Below are 9,739 nucleotides of genomic sequence, written 5' to 3'. Positions count from 1 at the left end.
AGATCTTCTCAACATGGCTCAGATTAAAAATTAAATTAAACTGTCCTCAGAAATTTTGTTTGATTTTGAGTATGTGTATTCACGTCTGTATTGACCAAAAATTTTAATTTAACATGTTTGAAACTGGAAAAGATTCAATATTTTAAATACATGTTATTATAATACTGTGTTTTTTGTTGTTTTTTTTTCATTTTGCTTCCCATCTAAATTGACATTTACTATAGTGACTAGAAAGATTGCTTGTTTTTGTAGCATAGTAAAAATCATGCCTACAAAAATGCATTGTATGTAGCTATTTTTAGAGATATTGGGGAGGGGGGGTATGCTTATAACCTGGTACTGTTAAAGAAAATCATTGTAGCAAATTACTTGCTGTGTTAATAGCAAATTCTAAGATTATTTGTTATGTAATGACTGAATCAGAAATCATGTAGCTACTGATAAGAGCTTTTGCAGATGTTTTCAGATGTTTCTTTGACTTGCCAAAGCTGAGCATCCATGCTTATGAGCACATACGCAGACACACACAACCGCCACTAAGAGACATATTTATGTAGCTAAATCTGAACCAAAAGTGTTTCTTTTTTCAATGACTTAGCAGAGAAATAAAACCTTTTTTTTTTGCTTTTTTTATTCAAAGCAGACATTCCTTTAAACTGTGATTTGGGTGTAAATATTCAAGCTGTGTCCTCTGTGTGCAGACTACCCAGGATGTGTTTTACAAAAAGAAAAAAAAAAAAGGTGGACATTTAAATGATTATTTATATTACACTTGCTAAATTTCTGTCCAGAACGCACCATGTTATTTATTTATATAGTTTTCAGCATTCCTGAAAATGTACCACATACAGAGTTGCTATTTGGCAGCAGTGTTTTGGTCACTTTAAAACCAATAAAGTTTGCCTGGGTCCAAAATTCAAACACTTTTTTTTTTTTTTTTTTTTTTTTTTTTTTTTTTTGCTGAATATGCTTATTTGCAGAAACTTGAAAAGTGGTAAAAACTGCAATTTCTGTACATAATTCAAATTCAGTAGTTCAGTGCTAACTTCTGAGAGTACAATAAGCTGGTGTGGCAGCTTACAGTGCAAATTACAAAATGCCTGTTGCAAAAATAAAATTAAATAAACTTTGGTTTAATTGTATTAGCTCTTGGGTGTTCTGTTTTCATTTTGTATGCTAATAGTCAAGATCTGCTCATATAAAAGAAACAGTTTATAATTTCATATATTTCAGATGACTGTTCTTAAAAAGCCACAGAACGCCTAAATCACATAGCTTGTTTTTACATGTTGCATATTAAAAAGTTGTGCAATATAACTTGATTCATTTCATCTTCATAAGAGACAACTAAAAACGGTGGGACAATTGTATTACATTTAAAAGACTGCAGAGTGTGGATTTGGGAGATTAGACTACGTCATGTCAAATAACAAATTTGATTTCCATCCTAAAAATTTTTTTGGGTTGAGCCAAAAAATAAATAAATAAATAAATAATAATAATAAAATTATATATATATATAATGTGAGTAAAGTGCAGGCATTGCGTGAAGGAAAAGTTATGACTATGAACAGTGTATAACGTGTATTTTTAAAGCTTCCATCTTGCTTTTTAAGTGAGGTTGCTGCTTTGTATATCTGATTTCTATCACTTCATCATCCCCTCTGCTGGCCCCTCTGTTCAGCTAAGTTTTATCGGCAGGCCAGCCTGGTGGCATCTTCAATTATTCATATCAGCCATTCTTGTTATACCAAAGTTTCTTTGGTAATAAATTAACTTTAAATAACTTCCGCAAATTAGGACAGACCAGCTGTCCATATCTGTCTCCCAAAATGCTTGGAGCCCCCTCCCCTGATGAGAAGAGCCTGTTCCTGCTGCTCAAATTAAAAGTGCAGCTGTGAACTCAGTGATGCAGACAGCATCACATCTTTCTCACCTCCATGCAATCTCAAGTTCTGAGAGGGAGTTACAAACTTTATAATTAGTGTAACATGACTTATCTTGGAATCTCAAAGGAATAATAAGGTTGTCCAAATTAAGATTGGGAACAGAGGATATTAGTGACACTTTTTTTTAGCCCCTGTGTTCTCACTTAATTGTGCTCTTGTACTTTTTTTTTTCCTTTTCCTAAGGAGATGTTAAAAATCACATTTAACTGGTGTCTCTTGCAGCATTTCCTAAATCAGGCAGGGCAAATGATCTTTCTGACCTCAGCTCTACTGCTTTTCTTAAGGATAAAAGCCTGTTGGTAATGTACATAGTGGGTTGCATTGTCGGAAGGCATTACTTGATAAATATATTCTGTGTTAGGTATAAAGATTACCTACCTGCATGAATATGAAATTTGTGAGTATTTTTCTCCATGACTATATATTTATATGTCTACTTATTTAATACCTATTTAAGCAGTGGTTAAGTGTCTGAACCATTTTGCACAGAAATCTTGTTCAATTCTGAACTTTTCACTGGAAAACCAATATCAGGTAGTGGTCCACTGCAGTGCCTGCAGGAGCAATCACTGAGGTGCTCTCAGATATTATATAGGCAAATGCTCTGTCTCACTTTGCATTTTAATATCATTTAATAGTCTGCAAATATATCACCTCAATATGATTTAGTAAGCAACTGTGTTATGCAATGACTGAGTCATACCTTGATAGCAATACACCATAATAATTTTCGTTTTCAGGCTTATTATTGTTATATAAGTGCTGGGATCATGGAATGCAAATATGTTTGTAAAATCATCATTTTATGACTCATCTCCCAGTCTTTTTTGGATTTCCTCTAACATTCCATTCTATGTCTTGAAAAGAAGATGTGAGACCACTGATTTTGTCGTGAAAAAATTTACTTTAAACAAGCCCCGCCCCCAACACACACACACACACACACACACACACACACACACACACACACACACACACACACACACACACACACACACACACACACACACACACCACACTAGGTGTCATTTGCTTAATAAAGGGTTCCAGAAACACAATATACTGTTTTATTGTAGGCATAAAACCTTTCCATCACTGGACAATCAAAACCAGACAGTTGCATTACAGGAACAGTCATTAAGTCTTCAGAGTCACAAGTCATAGTAATTCAAGAAGTGCAGTTTGTTTGCATTTGGTTTAAGCTTGCCGTGTGTTAGCAAAGGTTTTTGCTGCTTAGTGTAGCTTTACAGCCGTCTCAGCTGCTCAGTGACTGGACTGAATTTCAGCAGGAGTTTGGGCAGGCTGGCTTTTACTGTTGATACACTTTGTTTCTAAATGTTTGTCTATGTCACCTGGGCATCGATTTCCTTTCTGTCTGGCTTTATTACTTTCGCCCCCTCCTGTTTAGGCTCCCCTACTCCCCTACCTTTACATATAGACATATATCATTGACTTCAGGGCCATTACTGTGACTTCCATTTGTTTCCTGAAGATTTGCCCTGACTTTAATCTAATCTGCCCACCCTTAACCCTATTCATCCTGAGCATATCCTTATACTGACCATAAAGAACGTCCTTCTCTTTAAACATTATTTGTATTGAAGAGTGTAGCTTTTCTGTTCCCATAATTAGACTATATAAATGAGACAGTGAGTAAAACCTGAATCACAAACATACAAATGTAAAGTCTGCGATTCTTCTGGCAGCCATAGGATCCACACGGATGATCCATCTTATTTCAGCTTCCTCCCTGCCCTTTATGAAACATGTAAAGGCTTCTATTCTGTCTGTTTGTCCTCCTTTCCACACTAACTCCTTTCTCCTCCCTGTCTTCTTTCCCCTGTCAACTTTCCCTTATACTTTTTCTCTCTCTGCCTACCTTGCTGCAAGGTGAAAGGGGTCACATAATTAGCCCTATGAGCACTTCAATGTCAGTTTTATTAGGTTTGATCCAATATTTGTCCATATAATGTCACCATTTTATGCTGTTGAGCTCTAACCTCTAGCCCTCTGTCCAACTAGTCCCTGGATTGTAAGTTAAACAGATCATCTTATTGATTTTACAGGCTTCATATACCTACATTTACTTTAAGTGTTTTCGTAGAGCTGTTTGTTTGGCTGTGGGCTTATATCACATCAGGAAATGTTCAAGATTGTATGAAATATCTTCAAACCAAATCAAAGTGGATATATGTGACAGAAAACTACCAGAGAGGTTGCTGTTTTGTGTTTGATTTTCTGTTATTACAACAGCCCCAGCAAAGCACTGAGGGATCATCAGCCCCGCTGCACACACTCTGCTCCATTTTCCCATTACACTGTGTTTAATCTGTAGCTTGTTTGGTCATGAGAACTTTTAGTTTAACCCAATTCATTGTCATTTTCAGCCATCAAAGAGATAATATCATGATTTTCTTGGGGGTTTTAACAAAAAGCTTCACAGACATCACTGTCATTTGGCTTGTGTAACCACAGAATAATGCCCAACATATTGCAACACTACAAGGTTGGATTTTCTTTATGGTATGAACATTCTGCCAATAACTGGGAGGAGATCTAAAAGTGGTTGTTGAATGGGGATTATGTGCAACAATTCATTGACATTAAACACATAAAAATGTTTTATACTTAAAAGTGAATATGTGGTCTGAGCAACTTTTTTCTGCAAGGAAATCTGACTCTTGCTTTATTGTAAAATATTTTATTATTCTTCAAGAATAGTTCTCAAGGTTTTTTTGAAGGACATTTCAAAGCTCTTCTTGGGATTTTTCTGCCTTTTGTTCGATCCTCTGTCAAGAGATTTATCCACAGTTAGTGTTATTTTGCAAAACCTTAGCTTTTTCTCCCTGTTTCATATCTTTTTCCTGGAGACATTTCCTGATGAGGCTTCAGCCAACAGTAGATGAATCAACTGAAGGTCCAGCTGCGTCTCAAAAATATTATAAGTCTGTTAAGCTGTACTATATTTTGCATTTTTTAGATGTTTCAAAAGGAATTGAAACAGATTGTCCTTGTGCAGGCTGTTGATGTCAAAGACGCATTTTTAAATAGGCTCATTTCTACATTGTTAATCCCAGCACAACAGTGGTACAGCTCTCAAGTCAGGAGGCTGTTTAAATGTCTTAGAGGTCAGATTCACCTGAATAACAACAACCAGCTAAAAGAGAAAAGGGACAAAAAGGGGAATTGGTTGAAAAAAAGGAAGGAAATTCTGAGAAGTGAACAATAAAGAAATGAGGGCTTTGCACAATACTGTATTTTCCCTAGATGTGCATAGAAAGATTTCCGGTCCCCATTTTTTTTTTTTTTTTTTTTGTTTTCCGTTCAGCCAATCTCTTCCAGTTTGCATAAAACCAAATTTAAAGCTAATTTTGTTCTACAAGCTTCACTGTTTAGAATGGAAAGAAGATGAGCAGGACAGACAGACTTTATGAGAGAAAATTCATGGTAAATAATCTGTGATGTGAGAAAATCAGAAGGCAAAAACAGAATACAGGACTTTATGATCTTAGCAAGAAATGCTTTGTTCTTTTCATAATTATCTCATATACACATTTAATGAAGAAAACTTTTCACAAAGATTACTTTTCACTGCAACCTCTGAGTTTGTTATGCATGCCTTGTTCTTGTTTGAAGAACAGTTTGTCCTGTAATAATGCATGGGCTAAACAGCAGGGCTGTTGGATCCAGCAGGACTATGGGCTCAGGTTCAAGTGAAAACCACTGAAGGAGGCAATCTGATCACCTGAGTTTCCCTTTGCTTCTGCTTGTCAATGTTTGATTTCACACATAGCCACTACAAATTAATAGATAATAAAATCTATTTTGTCTAACCTCTCATTGCATTTAACAGGCAGATTTTGCAAACTTGTTCAATCTCCATGTGACACAGGAATGTGGAACACTTGTGATTATATGAAATCTCACAAACTCAAAAAAGTCTACCATGCAGAAAATAAAATGTTTTTAAAAAGTGGTGTTTATAAAATCTCAAGATTGTGCAATAGTCAGACTTTTTGGACAGTTATAACAAGTTACGTTGTGTTATTATCAAATAAACAAGACTGCCTTTTAACACATCAAACACAGGACCATTTACCTAATAAAGACTGTGATGTCTGCTATATTTCCTCCTTAACAAGGTCCAGTAAGCTGCAACATCGCCTCCATGTTCTGCTGCTGTTCTGTATTCACACCAGGATTAATACCATTTCTGCAGCCATGATTCAGAGCATGTGTGATTTGTCCTTGAACTTTCATCTAATTGCAATGCAACCAGTGAGCCACCTCCTTCTGACATGTATTTCCTTCATGTTGTGCTACAGGAAATTTCTTTTTAATACCCTCTGCCAGTCTGAGACAGGTTTGTTGTCAGAATATGAAACAACAATGTCTGTGTTCCTGTCTGTGTTCGTTATAAATGACTGCAGGCTTCTTTTGGGTCCTGTGGTGTTTTCAGTAAGTCTCAGGAGGATATAATTCACCTGAATGCCGATGCAGTGCTGAAACACTTTCATGTAATTTTGTCTGTGACCACTAGATGGCCTATCTAAACACTCAGATTCCTTCACAGACAAAACTTAATCTGTATCTTGCAAAAACCACAGAAAACAACTGCAAAAAGCACATATTATGAGTGCTTCAGTAGACATAAATTATGTGTTACTCAATAATGTACATTTTTAGGATTTGCTACAATAAAATAATAATAAAAAAAAAACTTACTCATTGCCTCTAAATGGCTCAGTTAGGGGCTATGGTTAGGGTTAGGAGTTTTTACATTTTTCCCCCATATAGTGAATAAGGCTTGTTGAATGGCCCCACCCTCATATCTGCAACAACCACAGTAATTCGGATATATTTGTTTAAATCACAGCATGATTTTTAAGGAAGCTAAATTAGATAAGGTCACATGGAAGTGACAGAACCTGGATTCAGGGTTTCACACACAATGGTAAAGTTGCCCTCATAAAATTAACCCATTCACATTTTCATTGTGTTAGAATTTACTGTAGTGAGATGCTCTGATTCAGAAACCCCTTTTCTGTCACATGGTGCATCATCCCCTCCTTGCTTAATGCAAACACCCTAGTAAAGCTAAGTCATAGAGCTCAGTGATGGTTCAGTGCCTGCTGTTTTGTTGGAGAGGAACATTCATGAGAAAATAACACAACAAAGAGCCTTCAAAGATTTCTAAATTTACTCTATAATTAACAGCAATTCAGTTACAGATATAGACTGTATAACAAGTTGGATGTAGTCTGAGTGATGTCATCAGATTTAAATCATGAAGGTTTGCATTGTGACTCTCACTCTCTTGCTCTTTTAAAAAAGCAATTCAAAGGCAAAATAATGGATTTGAGATCTGTGGATACTGATTGCAGCTTTTAGTTGGTGACCTGTCAATCACAAGCTAGCTGCATTGTTAAAGCATACATACTACAAATTAAATATCATGCGACCCAGACCATAAACTCACTAAAAAATATTTGAGAAGGGAGAAGTGTTTTTTTTTTTCTGATAGACTTCTCTATGTTATGGCCATTTCACAGAATGTAGGTTAGACACTTTTTGCACAAACTAAATTTTTTAAACCAAGATCCATCTTTTATATCCAAGAGTCTGAGCATAAATCTTCTGGTTTTGACTTATTTTAGTGGCACACTGACATTCATTATGCATTTTCCTGGAGCTGTTTTTTTCCCTACAGCAGGGTTGCCCAAGTCTGGCCCTCGAGATCTACTATCCTGCAACTTTTAGATGCATCCCTTCTTCAAAACACTTGTATCCAATGGCTACATCCATTCATCCATATGTTATTCATCTATGCAGAGGCCTGGTAATGAGACATTCATTTGATTCAGGTGTGTTGGAGGAGGGATGAATCGAAAAATTGCAGGATAGTAGATCTCGAGGACTCGACTTGGGCACCCCTGCCCTACAGCATCCCAAGCATTGGTATAAAATTGGGTAGGGATGGAAGGGACACGCCTGAGTTGTCGCTATCATTTTCCGTAAACAACTGCAAGTAGAGATGTGAAGTTTGTGAATTAATCCATTCTTCTGAATAGCTTTTTTAAATGAATGATGAGAACTGAGTTGCAAGCCATTTGTTTGCAAGCCATTCTTTTTTATTTACAAATTTTCCACACTGCTTTCACATGACGTGTGTGCCATCCTGGGAGTCTGATGTCCAGCAAGCTCTGTTCACATGAATGTGTCTGTTTGGAAACAAATACCATGAGTCCCATTCAAAACGTTAACTAACATTTGCACTGCTATCCATCAGGTTTATTCTGTTTTTGTTTCTATTTTTTCCTGTATTTCTGTATATTTCCTGTATTTTTTTTAATCTTGTATAATTTGATATAAGTACATTTTTTTATTATTTATTACTCTTGTATATTGTGAATTCTTTTGCAATATTAAAATGTTCTTGTGTGGAAATTCTGGAATAAATTTGTTTTGCGTGGAAGTTATTGTTGCCTGCTGAGTTTTTGTTGTGCCACAAAGGTTTTTGAGGGAAAATCGAAAATAGTGATCTTACTGTCAAAGCATGGTAATATGGAGCCACCTTATGAAATGGTAACAATGAAAACACAAGTTAAATAAAAATATAACCAACATTCCAGAATAATTCCCATAAACAGAATAGATGTTGGTGGGGTGTGTAAGTTTGAATTATTCTGATCCAATTGCTAAAAGTGATTTTGAAAGAATAAAAAATAAGGATGAACCAGACTTTTGAATGGCTTTTTGAAAGGACCAGCTCCTCAAGATTAAGCTCCTATCAAAGAACCATAAATCTCATCTCTGAGAGACCCATGAGCTCTGTTGGCAATATTGCTGCAATAAGTCCTGCCATAACTTCAGCTACACTGATTTGATGTTTTCTTTTTTCCTCTTCTTCTTCTTTATCTTTGGTTTTTGTTTCGCTAACGTGACTTGCTGTCCGGCTGTCACTCACTCAGTTGCCAGACCTAGCACTTCTGGCTAGCTAGCTATGCCAGAGAGCATAACACTGATTGTGGCAGTACTTTAAGAGGAAAGGAAAATAAAGGCGGACATCAGGAGTAATTTTAGAGTGACAACTTAATTTCAAGTGTATGTCACACAGAATTTACTTTTCAACTGCTAGGGTCATTATTAATGGTGATAATAACTTTCACTAAGTTTTTAAAAAAGAAATTGTTTCCTTAGTATGCATCAATTTGTTATTAAAACCTACTTTGTATAAAGGGTGCTTCTTTGGGACACTTTTATGTCCCTGCCAATATCAAAATCAAACCTACATTGGACTGACATTGACTGATTGGAGAGAGCTCAGAAAGGAGACAGGTTGCAATGCTGAATAAGCCTTGATTAGGAGGGTGTCAAAGTAAAAAAATCTGCTGTAGTTCAGTAGTGCAGCTTTCATTGCCCTGTCTGTTGTGTATTGCATTGTAAGCTGATGTATATAAGTGTTTCAAAAACCACTTAAGTATAACCTATTGTTGTCTGCAGGTTTATAAAGAACATGATTTTGGTCATCAGGTTCCTTTGGATCAGATTTTTTTATCCATTCATTCTCTGTTTTCCACAAGATTTTGGACTGTAATTCTCTTCCAAAGTAATCTCTTCTAACATTTCGCGGTTTGATGCCCAGTGAAGAGACAATTTGTCTCTAATACAAAATGTCATGTACAATAATATTTTCAGTTACTGCTTTAATACTAAACAATTAACAGCTTTTCATTAAGTTTTTACATAATAAATTTTAAAAAAAGTTATAAAAAAGTAAATAAATAAAA

The sequence above is a fragment of the Melanotaenia boesemani genome, chromosome 17 (assembly GCF_017639745.1).
Source record: "Melanotaenia boesemani isolate fMelBoe1 chromosome 17, fMelBoe1.pri, whole genome shotgun sequence".
In the NCBI taxonomy this organism is placed as follows: Eukaryota; Metazoa; Chordata; class Actinopteri; order Atheriniformes; family Melanotaeniidae; genus Melanotaenia; species Melanotaenia boesemani.
Note: the sequence above shows the minus strand (reverse complement) of the source record.